Genomic DNA, 15,737 nt, shown 5'->3' on the forward strand with positions numbered 1-15,737 from the left:
CAACGCTTATTGCGAAACGAGCTTAGAAATAGAATCTTAGCACTTTGATGCGGTTGCAGACATCAGTCAAGAGTTCTAACGTAAGTCCAAATATTCTTTACTTTCAAAAAAAAATGGAAAAGTGGAAAAATGTACTTCCTTATACATGCAAATATAGGTACGTTTTCACCAAATAAAACATATTTGACTATATTTAAAATAAGTCGCTAGTCTATTTTTAACCCCCGACCCAAAAAGAGGGGGGTTATAAGTTTGACGTGTGTATCTGTGTGTCTGTCTGTGGCATCGTAGCTCCTAAACTAATGAACCGATTTTAATTTAGTTTTTTTTGTTTGAAAGGTGGCTTGATCGAGAGTGTTCTTAGCTATAATCCAAGAAAATCGTTTCAGCAGTTTGAAAGTTATCAGCTCTTTTCTAGTTACTGTAACCTTCACTTGTCGGGGGTGTTATAAAATTTTAATTTACACTTGTAATAAGCCAGTGCTCGGGCTGCTTAGTAGAGAACACACGAAATAAACGTGTTAAAAATTTTGACTTATTACCATCATATATAGAAGTTATATTATAATAAATGAATGTTTATTAGAAAGGGATAATAATTCCAACTCATAGTTTTCTATTCAGTTACACGAGGAAAATGAGGGAGTTTGGAAACGGTTACCACTATTCCAAAAAATCAAAGACTTCCCGTAGGAAGTCTTTTGAAGACCTAAATCAAGACAGATGTTGTCGCGGGTCTGGTTAATTTTACATAATGTTCTATAAAAAAATTTAGTAGTACTATCGTAAGTCTATATTGTCTCATAGATCTTTATGCTTATCATACAGATAACGAGAGTAGTCTTAAGACATTTGCATACGTGTAACTATATGCAAATGGAATATATGACCATAATTTTCTTTCATAGGTACCTAGTAGTATTAAACAAACATGTTTACTGCTATAATTTCAAAACAAGCACAAAATATGATGATGTCTTATAACTCTTACGAGACAGTTTTGTATTTACTTTTTGGGATACTTTTCAACTTTATATTATTTTCTTCTTAAGGTGGAAGCGACAGGCCTGCCCGCAAAATTCAAATTTAATTTGGTTTTTTGCATTTTTAAACTAATACGACAATGTAGGCTTATGGCATTTTCAATTGCGACAATGGCAGTATCATCCTCACAGGTTTACATAAAATCTTTACTTGAAAGGGTCTAGGTTAAAAAATTAGCTCTACTATCGACTAATGTGTCAGAATTAGTCGATACTACAGCTATAGCTAAACACCATAGCAATAAATAAGTTATATAATAACTCTAAAACCGATTACTTAAATTGTTTTGGAGTCATGAAGCCGATATTCAATAAGTATGAATACCCATTCTAAGTAAAAAAAAACTTAGGTCAAAAATATTCAATATCGCATCAATTCTGTAGATTCTTTAAGATGCCTATAATTTTTATGAAACTTTTTCTTTATTCTGATACTAGTAAGTGATGATGCAGGCTAAGATGGAAGCGGGCTAACTTGGAAGGGGTATGTTAGTTTCATACCTATATCCCTGATCGGTTCTTATGCGTCATCGTATCGGACCGCTAAATCGCTTGGCAGCAGGGCTTTGGGTAAGGTGGTAACTAGCCGAAGCCTCGTACGAGACCAAACCATAATTTAGAAAATATAAATTTCCATGAACGAACCCATGACCCCCTACTTATAAGAACACAGTGCTCACCATTGCGCCAGGAATGTAGTAAGATGTGCTTAAAAATGAACGCTTGTATCTACACTACCTACGTAGCAAATGTCAAAAACCCCGTCTCCATGCGGGCTGGCAGTTATAACACACAACCACAACACAACCACGTAACTATAAGCGATAAGATCGTCATAAAATAACCTCTGATTAAACAAAAAACTTATTTAAGTAGAAATACTCGCTTCTCTAGTTACTACCTACGATACGAGTACTTGCATATTCTTTAACTATTATTATAAATGCGAAAATGTGTCTGTCTGTCTGTTAGCTTTTCACGGCCCAACAATTTAACCGATTTATATGAATTTTGGTACAAAGGTAACTTGTGTCCCGAAAATTGACATTGACAACTTTTTATTCCGGAAAGTAGAGTTCCTACGGGATTTTAAAAAAACCTAAATCCACGCGGATGAAGTCGCGGGTATCATGTAGTTCTTTAATGAAAATTCAACGTAGTAAAATATTGTAATTCAAACTTATATTCATCATCATCTTGATCAACCCATCGCCGGCCATTACTGAGCACGGGCCTACTTTCGGAATGGTCTACCACGCTGGCCCAGTGCAGATTGAGGAGAACATTATGGAGAACTCTCAGGCATGCAGATTTCATGATTTTCCCTTTAAAGTTAAAGCAAGTGATATAATGCACATAAATCCGAAAAGTTAAAGGTGCGAACGAGAGCTTATAAACATGATTATTAACATTGTTAAAATCACACAATGTTAATACATATTTTTATAACCTACCCTTGTACACCTTTATTCAATCAATAATAATCAATTTTATATTAATTTTATATTTTATATCAATGCCTTGAAAAAGCGAGCATCTTGTGTAGGTTTGATAGCTTGTTACAGTTTTTGTTTTTGACTAATAAGTAAACCCTGGTTTACTTAATACTCGTACTTAGTGAAATAAAGAAAACTTTGAAGATTTTAATTTTAAAAAACGCCATCATTACTATCAGTTGGTATACCTACACTATACTACCCATATTATACATACTCGTACATGAAATTCAAAAAGAACTCCAACGTCTAATTGGCTAATGGCTTCGTAGCACTCAAAAGAGTTCAACGCTCGTCAGAGCTAGCCTCACGACTCTTTACACAATAGCGCTTTTTATATACCTCGGTTTTGGTTATGACATCACCTCCAGTTTATATCATAAATTAGCGTATGTACTCTGGGGTGATCATATCACTATCTTATTATGCTAACAAGGCTGTTTATTCTGCAATTTAAAGGCTAGATTCCTTGTGGATTGCGTCGCAACAAATCTCAGTTCCATTTAAGTAAATCAGGGTGAGACTTGCTTGTGATATTTAAAAAATACCATAGCCATATAAGTTTTAACTCATTTATTCATACTAATTAAGACCACTTAATAATTTAAAATGATTTTACCTTCCTATGACGTAGATTCTAATGTCTTTCTCTAAACTTTTGTAGTATCTGAATCTTTTTCTTTTTAATGAAATTAAAAGAACCAGAATATGAATATTCTACACATTGTTCAAGACTGACACTTTATCTGTTTTCGTTTAAGTACTAGGTTTACCAACATCTTATAAGATCTACATCAATATTTCAAATGTACTAAAAATACTTAGACAAAATGATAAACTATGTACCTAATTATTATAGATCAACACGTGGTAAGCACCGCATGCAAATAGAGAGTGACGAGTGAAAAAAAAAGTTACCTTACAACAAAATTTCAGTATAAATAGCTCTAAAGTAAAATTACTTTCTTATTCCTTTCTTATTATTATATTGGTAAGAAAGAGATACAAGTAAACTATAGTTAGCATCCCAATCAGCCTACTGAACCTATATATAGATCATGATATATGAAAACGTATAGTAATTAATGATTTTAGGCTTTGCCTAAATAACGGGTATATACCATGGTTAATATGATTTTGAATTGAACCCCATTGGTTCATGACTCATGTTAGGACGAAATATGATGCTTCAAAATCATCATAATATTAACCGTGGTATCTACCAGTTATTTACATACTATATTATATTCTTACAATGTTATATTCATACAAATATACATTTGCATATTTTTAAAATTGATATTTTATTTTCTTGATTGAGTTAGTAGAGTTATATCCCTTTCTATGTAGCTAATTTGCTTTTATAACTACTAACTAATGTTTATAATATAATTCGTGATATTCTTCTTTTACAACATGAAAATTCTATATCAACAAACCTTAACAAAAGTTTCCAAACACCATCGATACAAAAAAACATAGGTACATGAATCTATTACGTCCACATCTTATGTTGAGAAATGTACCTCGTATATACATACCTATTGAGACAAGGCATCAATTATGGAGGTGGGAGTTGCAAAAACTTAAGGAATATTTCGGTGGGGGCTACGTGGCCGGTTACGTAAGTTCATCTAGCTTCAAGGTCGAGGACGTTGCTCCCAAATCGCTGAGGTCCTGCCGGCCCGAAACGAAGTTTGGACGCTTCTTTTTTTTGAACCAACTCAGTATTTGTATCCCGTCTACCCACACAGAAATAGATGAAAAAATAACTGAAAACTAAAACAAAACCATTATTACCTCTGTTATCCATACTAATATTATAAATGCAAAAATGTGCCTGTCTGTCTGCTAGCTTTTCACGGCCCATCCGTTTTTGACGAAATTCGATGGAGATGAGCATAGGCTACTATTATAAAATGAAAGAGCTTTCACGGTATTCAAACAAAAACCACGCGGACAAAGTCGCGAGTATTGGTGTATTATGTTGAGATAATATAAACCCCTCTTTATGTACCTACAATTAAACATAAACAAGTAGGTATGCCTGCGACTTCGTTCGCTTGGGTTTAGGTTTTTGAATATCCCGTGGGAACTCTTGATTTTCCAGGATGAAATAGGTAGTACCTAGTAGTATATGTCACTCTCCAGATCTTTGGCTATATCCAATGAAAAATTCACGTCAATCCCTTCATTTATTGCTGTAGGCACCATCAAAGGAGAAACCAACAAACAAACACACTTTCGCATTTGTAATAATACCCATGTGTATTGATGTAATTGTACATTATAGATTCTGCGTATGTTCGTTAGTTTTTCGGTGATCTCTGGTCCAAAACAAGCTAATGTTAGCGCTCTATTATTTTACAAGAGTACCTATAATAAGTAATAACCACTGCTTTGTTGTCGATGTCCTAATAAATAATTACTATTAAATCCTCATAAGCTAATTACTTTCGACAGCATCATAAATCAATCGATAATCCAAGCAAAACGACTATCTACCTCTCTTTAGCATGGTTTTGATTTTCCTAGTCAGTGACAAAAGGCTTTTAAATTTTGTGCACCTTTTACTTACACATTTCAGCTACTGCATAATAAAATCCTTTTGTGCTATTGATAATAATAAGTCTATGTTTTGTGCATTTTCTGTTAGATATCGATGGTCGACAATTTGTGATTTAGTGTTACTATTTCAAATATACATAATATAGGAATACTGTATAACTAATACAAGTAGAGCTAGGTTCCTTTTTCCGCAGCTTAGCCTGCGCATTATACATAATTAAGAACGAGAAGATACCAAAAAAATTCCAAATTAAATTTCAGAGAGAACAGAGATGTACCAACTTATGTAAAGATTTCTAAGTAAAAAAAAGATTGAGAACATTTTTTGAAGTCGGTTAAAAAGAAGGGCAACGATTTTCTTTACATTATATGTAAATTATAGTATTAACTAGACTGGTATTTCTGAGATTTCGACTTTTAAACTTAATGGTTATAATTAGATATCTATATTATATTAGTAAATAACCGAGACCAACCTACGGCAGAAATGTTTAATTCGGACACCCAAAGTGGTCAGCCATCCAGTTATCGACCTAGGTGAACGTAGCATAACCAGCATATTCGTTAGATATGAGCTGTCACAGCTAGGCTACAGAACCACTCATGCAGCATTTATTTTTTCGAAGCTTTAGATAAGTCCCTCTTGAAGAGCATAGCGAATTAGGGTACCTCTGGTAGGTACCTCCTAATTAGTTTAGGTCAATTTTATTATATTACACATTTTAAATTTTGCTTGTTATTGGAAAAAATTACTCAGGTGAAATCTTCTAAAACTTCTAACAAAGATTGAATCTGAAGGCCTGAATAGGTAGCCTGTATGTCGTTATACGACAAAGACTAAGCTTGGTTTTGTTAGAACACTGATTTTGAAATGTTTGTGTCTATGTATATTAATTTATTAGTATTATCGGCTTCATAATATACAACTGTTATAATGTAAAATGCCTTTGTTAATATTATATAAACGAGTTAAAAAGGCATAATTGCCCAAAGAACTAAAACAAATCATTTAGCCATCAAACCTCAACAGTAACATCTTCTGTCCCAGGAAACGTAATAGTTTCAATGTCATTGTGTTTTTGTCATCGCAATGTGTGTAGGGATGGAGAACCGTTATAATTTTTTATAATAGTAACATAATGGCCACCCTTTAATAACAAAAAATGCAAGGGTCTCGCAGGTAAGGCAATCTATATCGCGGGCTGTGATTAAGGCTTCGATCGAAGTTACATAATGTTCCTTTGTTGTTTCCATATGCACGACAGCGTAGCTGTTTAACTGTAAACCTTTCTTTCTTATCTGATATCTTTCACCGTGACCTATTATGTTAGAAGCAGCAATATGGTAGAGCATACCACGAGCCAACAAAATACCACCTGCCTATTGAACTTATGTCACTCAATGTAAAACTTTTAAACCAGTAAATATTGCATTACTGTGTTTGTTTGTTGGTTTATACTTTACAGGTTTGTTCTTCAAGCACGCTTTTCTTTTCTTTTTGCATGGTAAGAGTTTTAAAGACTTGGAGAGACATAGGCTACTTTTTAATCCGGAAATCTAACAATTCCTGAGGTATGGCAAATAATAATTACTTATCACGTCTTCGTCATTTAATGACGAAGCAATCAACCAACAGATTTAATCTTAATGATTTGATTTGATCACATGATTTTTAGCATATAATTAAAGACACAGAGATTGTTAAAGACTTGGAAAGTGACACAGACTACTTTTGCCCCGAAAACAAAAAGTCAATGGGATTTAAAAATATCTAAATCCTCATGGATGAAATTGCGGAATTTGAACAACATTTCCATTGGAAACTATTGGAAACAATCATAATTTTTAGAGCATTATTCATACAGTTTAATTGTGTACTTAATACTTCTAACAACCCTTATGCGAGATGCAATCAAAAGTTAAGCATCCTTAATTTTTAATTTGTTTTGCATATGTAGAGATATAAATTCTATGTCAGAAACATTTGGATAATTTACACCTGGCAAACAAGATTACGAGATTTTCTTAATAATCTTTTAAAGTAGGTAGTATTTACTATTTATTCTGAACATACATGTCTCGAAAGACATTTTATTTTATTTTTCTTTAAACACTGTCACCTGTTCCCTGTTCCTCTTCTATTTGTTACCTACTCGTACAGTTTTTTTCTGTAAAATAGATAATAATATATGAATGGTTTGCATGTATATTATATTATATACATGCAATTTAACCGTATTTTTAACGTTATTTTTTTTTAGGCTGTATTTTTAACTTTCTCATGGAACAGTTTACTTGTCTAACAGAGGAGATAATATAAAAATGGAAGGTAAGTAAGTATATTGAAATATTTGTACTTATTTGTTTCAGCTCTCCTCGCTTGAATTAATAATATGTATTATATTTTATACTAATATGATACTCGGAACTTCGTCCACGTGGATATAATTTTTTAATTCTTTGATTTTCCGGGATAAAAAGTATCCTATGTTCGTACGACTTCAGGGTGCAAACTATCTCGTACCAAATATAATATTATATATAATATTACCCACGACTTTAGGACCACGTGGATTTAGGTTTTAAAAATCGCGTGGGAACTTTGAATTCCCGGGGTAAAAAAGGCTGTGTCCATTACCGGGATGAAAGCTAGATAGCTACATAGTTACATAGATAGCATAGTAGGTACATAGGTATGTACATCGTCGTCAAAATCGGTTAAGCAGATGGGCCATGAAAAGCTAGCAGACATACATACTTTCGCATTTTGGTCTGGATATTGTATCCAGTAATAAAATAGACTATCCCATATAAATATTAGAGAAATGGGAAACAAAATTGACACTTGTACTAGATTGCCTTGCCGAGATAGAAGTGGTCGTGCGACCGTGGCATTGGCGCTATCTCGCTCGCACCAGCAGTTCATTCACCCGGCGCGGGCTCCAGTGCGGAAGAAGCGCAGGCGGCGGTGCGGGCTGTAGGCAGCGGCGGGCAGGACGTCTCCGACCATGAACCAGCCACACTTTATCAGTTATTCGGAGCTATCGGTGCGCTAACCCGCCTCCGCTCCGACATGACCCTCTAACGTGTTTCAGACTGAAAGCAACGTAGATCTCATACAAGACTTATATTTTTAAGTGACGTGCAGTGTCTAGTTTTAAGTTTAGTGAATATATCGGATTATTTTCGCACTGGATGTCCTTGGCCGTATTTACTGGATTATTATGCAGCTGTGGTAAGTGGTTACATAAATAAATACATTAGTTTTAAAAACTTTAATTAAGTACTAATATTTTTTTAAATATTTAACACCCATAACAAACGTTGCATTTAAAAGACATCAACGCGATCTTAACAAAACGTTGCAACTCGCTGCTTCACTTATTTGGCGCTTGTTATTTTGTAATAACTAACTTACTTTTTGTTTTTATCTTTAATTTTTGTGTATACAATTTTATAGCTTTTATTAATTAATTAGATAATTAAATAAAATACCAATTAATAATAATATTAGATTTATACTTAATTATTCACAAAAGCCTTAACAAAAGTTTCTACTAAAAGGTTATTAGCAATAACTGCATGCTTAGATATCATTTTAACAATATTATAATTTGTTTTTTAACTAAAACTAAATACAGGTAAGTACCTACTGAATGCATTAATGTTGTAGCTGCAGAGTAAATATATAATAAAACCCACCACAAACATAAGAGTTTTAACGATTTAAAATAAAAGCTTTCTTTTAAGACCTACTATATAGGTACCTATTCGAGAGCATAACCAGGTATTACTAGTTAGGCAGTTTGCAAGTCTAGGAGTCATTAAATTCTAACTATATTAATAATCGAGAACGATCACCTAAAATTAAAATAAAATTTAAACCTAGGCTGCACAAAAGCCATTAAAGCTAAGCTTGAGCCAAGATATCACCAATCAGCCAGTCCGCAAGTCTAGGAGTCATTAAAATCTAACTATAATCATCGAGAGCGATCACCCTGGGTGGGTTTTAGGCTATAATTATTATCATAATAAACAAGTCCTAGCACATGCGTGCAAACACACCCAAGCACGCACATACACACACACTATTGTTGATCGCTGCAAAAAGCGAACCTTGAACCTTTGGAGTTCAATTTCAAGGCGACTGTTCGCACGTGAGCTGGCTTACGTAACTCACCCCACCCACACATAATGACATGTGCGTGCGGGTGTAAACAAACTATAATTATTTATTATCTATATAAACAAACTATAATTATTATTTATTATAAAATTAAGGCTATTTATTCTTTATTCACGTTTTTTTGTAAGAATCTTTTTTATCTATACAATTATGTGCAAAAAGGTTAACATAATATCTGAATCGTCTGAATCATCCATGTCTACCTACTAATGTTATAAATACGAAAATGTGTCGGTCTGTTTGTCTGCTACCTTTTCACGGTCCATCAATTTTGACGAAAGGTGACCATAGATAGCTTGTATTCCGGGGAAGAACGAAGGCTACTTTTGGTCCCGGAAAATCAAAGAGTTCCCATGGGATTTTTAAAAAACTTGCACATGGACGAAGTGGTTGACACCATCTAATTAGTTGGTACAGAGCTTGCATCTTGGAGACGGGCATAGACTATATTTTTTCCTGGAAATTCTTCCAAGGAATTAAAAAAAAACTTAAATCCACGTAGTCGCGGGCATCATCCAGTAATTTATATAATTTATTTATTTGTGTGTTCTCATATACGTAAGTGTATATTTTTTGCCTGCATAATCCTTGTTAGTTTAAAAAATGTAGAGATCGCAAATGTCTACATTTTTCTTTTTATTGCATAAGTAAGTATCTACCTAATGAAACATATACATACATACGATCGATTAATTATTATTATTTAAACATACTACGTACGCTCATTTCAGTCTTTGTTGGCAGTCAAGTAACTTACTTGTTTTGCTTTAACTGACAATTTTGAAGATTCCTATAAAGCTGTACGTGAGTATACGTATGCACGAACACAAACATCTCGAATTATATACATAAAAATTACAAGACCAATACATAAACGGACCGCGAGTATGGTAGATAAACCCAAAAAACTTCCGGACGTGCAAGCAAAAGTGATCTCAAAGTAAAAAGCGAAAAGATTCAAATTAGCACACGCGTTGGTCGCAATTTCGGCAATGACACTGACTTCGGCCGATGATATAACAGAAGGCTGACAAACCCGTGAAAAGTCGGTCGTTGAACCGCGAGCAGAGCGCGCGTCCGCGGCCGCCTTCGTCGCTTTCTCTTGAACGAATTTGTACTTTACAGCAGTCTGCATAGAGTAGACTTTCAGTCTCACGTAATTTCAATAATATATTAATACAGTTAAATGCTTGAACACCTATGACGCATATAATGTATCTTTAACATTTCTCTGAATAAAACTGAGAATCTCTTTTACGAAGTAATTAGAAATAATAAGTATTAACATACTACATGAACGAAAATTTAGAAACGGCTCATCTCTAAAAATAAAATTAGTAATTACCACAGACAATTATATTTACGGCACCAGAGAAACCGCCAATGCGTTGCTGGCTTTTTATGTAATTCTGTCTCTTTACTTAAACGAAAACTGACCTTCTTTAAAAAAGTCTAGGCACGTGTTCAAAAAATATTAAATACTAGTGATATTATATTAATATTAGTACCTACCTACCTATCAGAGTAACTTTTGATGTGATATTTTATTTTACCATCATATAACCAAGCAATAATAAAGAATAGCTGTCTAATTTTAATAAAAATATTACTTCAGTATTATAAGTTACCCTGCAGACAAAACCGTGCCGCCAAACGATTTAGCGTCCCAGTTCCTACGATGCCCGTATAGAAATCGTTTATTGAAACTACCATGATATTCCTTCCAAATTAACCCACTACCATCTTAGACTCATCATTGATTACTATCAGGTGAGATCGTAGTCAAGGACTAACTTGTATCAGAATAAAAAAAACCAGCCAAGTAGTGCGAGTCAGACTCCCTCACTAAGGGTTCCATACTCGGGTATTTTTTTCGTCATTTTGCACGATAAATCAAAAACTAATAAAAATCTGTCTTAGAATGTAAAGCCCTTCCATATGAAAAATACCCCACATGTCATATTTAAATCTTACTTTAAAAAATTGAAAATACTATAATTGTTTACGAAAACATTTTTTTTTTTTGTGATGTAACCACAAATTCACGGTGGTCGGATTTTTCCTTTACTTGTGCTATAAGACCTACCTACCTGTCAAATTTTATGATACTAGGTCAACGGGAAGTACCCTATAGGTTTTCTTGACAGACTGGACAGACGGACAGATGGACAGACGGACTGACGGATAGACGGACAGACAGACAGACAACGAAGTGATCCTATAAGGGTTCCTTTTTCCTTTTGAGGTACGGAACCCTAAAAATTATAGCATCTGTCTTATTGGTAATCCCACTTCTGGCACCAAATTTTATTTTATAAGGCTAAAGACAACTTCTTTATTTCTCATTACTTGAGACTACAGACCTTTGTTGTTAATTTAGCGGCCAAAGAATATTACAAAAGGCCAATGAGACCTTCAAGATTAAGTGCCTATGCGTTGTTTAATAAAAAATAAATCTAATAAAAATCCAGCTTGTCCAACGAGTTCACTTACGCTTACGTGGGAGTGGTAGGAAGGTCCTTGATGGGTAGAAAGTAAATGCTCGGTAAGCATCCAACGGTCCGGGAGGGGTGGCGGGGAACCTGTTCGAACAACGGTATCTTGGTATGCCCCGGGCGCACACGCACCTATTATGTAACATCCATTTTTACGCTCCAATAGGCTTTGCTTTATGTCACTTTTGACCTTTGGTTTTGTTGAAAACAAGCAAAGTTTTAACAAATAAAATTATGAGCTATCTAGTTGTAACCACATAACCGCGTGTAGTTTGGTTATCCTTACAATTAAAGTATTTTCCGGTTCAAAAAGTATCCTAGGTCCGACTTCGGGATCAAAGTTATCAGAAGTTATCTCTGAACCACAAGGCAAGATCGGTGATTGCTGGATGAAAAAAACACTTCTTATCATAAAAGAATGGACGGTAGGTACTTACCTGGTACATTATAAACAGGCTAGCATTTGCCCCGAAGAGGTCAAGCTTAGTGAGTTTAGTTTTTTCTTCACTAATCCTAGCCTTTATTAATTGCGGAAAATATTCGTAGTTGCCTACACTATAACTTTATTTTTAACCAACTTCAAAAAAAAGGATGATATTTACCTATTCGACCGCGTATGTATGGATATATCTCCACGTTTATCTCAAAGACTGATGAACCGCTTTTGATTATAATTATTCACTACAGTAGATAATTTACATACCTACTTTCAGGAAAGTTATAGTAAGTTTAAGTAATAATACACTTAGGAATCATTAATTTTAATAGTTTTTCTTCATATATACATTAGTAGGTATGTGCTAAAATAAAATGAAGTTTTTATTTTGATATTCCAATAAACGTCCCACCTACATTAATTCCAATGAAACAGTTGACATGAAGCGTGGTTTCCGGTGGCCGTAATAGCGGTTACCACACCATAGCCACACAGCCATACAGCACACCTCATAAAATACCGTTCATTCAATCGTCACTACGACTCTGTTGAAATATTCACATTTTATACAGATAATTATCAGAAAATTATGCAATAGGGAAATACTTAAGAGGGCACCTACACGCGAAGCCTTCGGACCGTGTCAAGTCAGTACATTGACTTTGCTTGACATTTAATCAATGAATGAGTACACGTGCTCAACCTCACACCCTTATCGCATTGTATTGTAATGTTTTGTGTTGGAACCAACTTTATAATAGTATCGATATATTTTATTTCTGATCGATTCTATGAACTGGTGATAGACTACCTTAAGGAAGTGGTGATAACCTAGAGTACAAAACTGAAGCTTCCTATTCAGGACGTCTGGGATTTGATCCCGAGCACCTATAACTTTTCGGGGTTACGTGCATTTTAAATAATTAAATATCAGTTCCTTTCATGGTTAAGAAAATCCACCTGAGAAAATGCTTGCATTCCTGAGAATTCTCCATGATGTTGTCAAAGGTGTGTGAACTCTGCCAATCCGCACTTCGCCAGCGTGCTGCTCTAACTATCAATACGTACAATCCTCATTCTAAGAGGAGACAGTGCTCAGTTGGTATAGAGCCGCCAATGTGTTGATGATGATCATGACGATAATCATCATAACAATGATTAGGTACCTACATCATACCTCTTATCATCATCATCGCGTCCGAGCTTCGCTAAAATAATAATAGGTATTTTGAATACGCCACCTTTCAAACAAAAAAAAACTAAATTAAAATCGGTTCATTCGTTTAGGAGCTACGATGCCACAGACAGATACACACATCAAACTTATAACACCCCTCTTTTTGGGTCGGGGGTTAATAATAACTCAAAATGTAAAAAACCCCGACACAAAAACCTCTATAAGAAAATTAGAAAAGAGCTGATAACTTTCAAACGGCTGAACCGATTTTCTTCGATTATAGCTAAGAACACTCTTGATCAAGCCACCTTTCAAACAAAAAAAACTAAATTAAAATCGGTTCATTCGCTTAGCAGCTACGAGGCCACAGACAGATACACGGATACACACGTCAAACTTATAACACCCTTCTTTTTGGGTCGGGGGTTAAAAAATAAGAATCTACTCATAAGTACATGGATAATAAATCTCAATAGAAGCTGCATGCTGCGTTTCGATTTCACCCTCCTATTTTTATTTTTTATCGCCACCGACCTAACGGTAGCGGAGACCCGTAGGTACCGTATGAAAATCTTTAAGCGAGTTCATGTGTAACATTATACAATCGGATCTACCTGTTCGATGGCGATAAAAGCCTGGGAAGTGATTAACGGCATTCGATTATATTGCCTGCGAATATGCGTAGGTACCTACTATACACGAATCCAAAGCATACTATTATTTTAATCTACATGATATCCACTCTTTGAATGGTTGAATTCTCAAAAATCTACTTACATATTATTTTAATTATATTATTTTATTGGTAAAACGTTATATAAACTATGTATATTTATAATATAGCGTGAAACGAAAAGCTAACAATAGTATAAAACTAGTAGCGTAATGATTATATTTCATCATGGCTACATTTTCCTTCATGAATGAATGAAAGATAGCTAAAGTTATACGAGTAAGTATAAGAAAATCCAAGGTAGGTACATCCGAAAGTGTGTCATCGGTTACCTTTACACGGCCCATCCGCTTATCCGATGTTGACAAAATTCGTTAGGTACCGCGATAGTTTGCACCCCGGAGATGTATATAAGTATAAGCTACTTTTATCACGGAAATTCCAAGAATATCCATGGAATTAAAAAAAATTTAATCCACGCCACCAAAGTCTTGGGCATCATTTAGTTATATTTTTATTGGTATATAATTAAACAATATCATCATCAGTAGTGAAAATATTACAATAAAACTTAAAGCTAGCCTTATCTAATTACTGTACAAATCATGCCCGCGTGGAATGGTGCCAAGAATACTGGCTGCATTTCCGCGTTGGACAGCCAGGCTGATCCGTTGCGCAAAAAATAATAATAATAATAATAATCATCATCATCAACCGATAGACGTCCACTGCTGGGCATAGGTATCTTGTAGGGACTTCCACACGCCACGGACTTGCGCCGCCTGAATCCAGCGGCTCCCTGCGACTCGCCTGATGTCGTCCGTCCACCTAGTGGTGGGGCTTCCAACGCTGCGCTTACCGGTGCGAGGTCGCAAATCTAGCACCGTGGGACCCTAACGTCTATCGGTTTTTCGAAGTATGTGCCCTGCCCATTGCCATTTCAGCTTCGCCACCCGCTGACCTATGTCAGTTACTGTGGTTCTCCTACGGATCTCCTCAATTCTGATTTGACCACGTAGAGTAACTCCAAGCATAGCTCTCTTTATTGCTCGCTGAGTGACGCTAAGCTTAGGGCCATAGTTAGCGACCATATAATATGTCATCCTTGGCAACACTTTGATCTTTAAGGATGATATGACCTGTGAGGATGATATTGCCATTGTCGTAAATAAAATAACCATAAGCCTACGTTGTCGTATTAGTTTACAAATTGCGAAAAACCAAATTAAATATGAATTTCGCGGGCAGGCCGGTCTCATGCCCCTTAAGCACTAAGGAATTTCGGATGATAATAAGACATCTCGAAGATTCCCGAACGCTGCCCAACCGGATTGGATTCGGCGGCTGACCTTTTTGACACAATCCAGCTAAGTAGGCACGATGGCCTACTTAGCTGGATTGTGTGTGCACTGCTAGATAATCGTTTACAATTTCGAGGGCGGATTTACGATTTCTGGGTGGGGCGGGACATAAGCATTAGACATGATTAGCGTACATATTATACCTATAATTGTATGAAGAAAATAATAATGTAGGGCAACCACATATAACTTAGTAACATAAATATTATACATGAGTCAAGTTTCAGAGAAGGAAACTGAACAGTTAGAATCTAGGAATCTTCGCTATATATAAATTATTGCTTTATGGTTCACAAGTAGAT

General features: G+C 35.1%; 1 protein-coding gene across 1 annotated transcript in view; it reads left to right on the forward strand.

Annotated features, from left to right (window-relative positions):
* The first annotated feature begins 8,089 nt into the window (after window positions 1-8,089).
* LOC123867000 overlaps window positions 8,090-15,737 on the forward strand; it is a 32,407-nt gene continuing 24,759 nt past the window's right edge. Inside the window, exon 1 of the mRNA XM_045908821.1 lies at window positions 8,090-8,342. The gene's annotated coding sequence lies outside the window, so the exon portion shown is untranslated. The remainder of the gene's footprint in view (window positions 8,343-15,737) is intronic.

This window comes from Maniola jurtina, chromosome 7, assembly GCF_905333055.1.
Source record: "Maniola jurtina chromosome 7, ilManJurt1.1, whole genome shotgun sequence".
Classification (NCBI taxonomy): Eukaryota; Metazoa; Arthropoda; class Insecta; order Lepidoptera; family Nymphalidae; genus Maniola; species Maniola jurtina.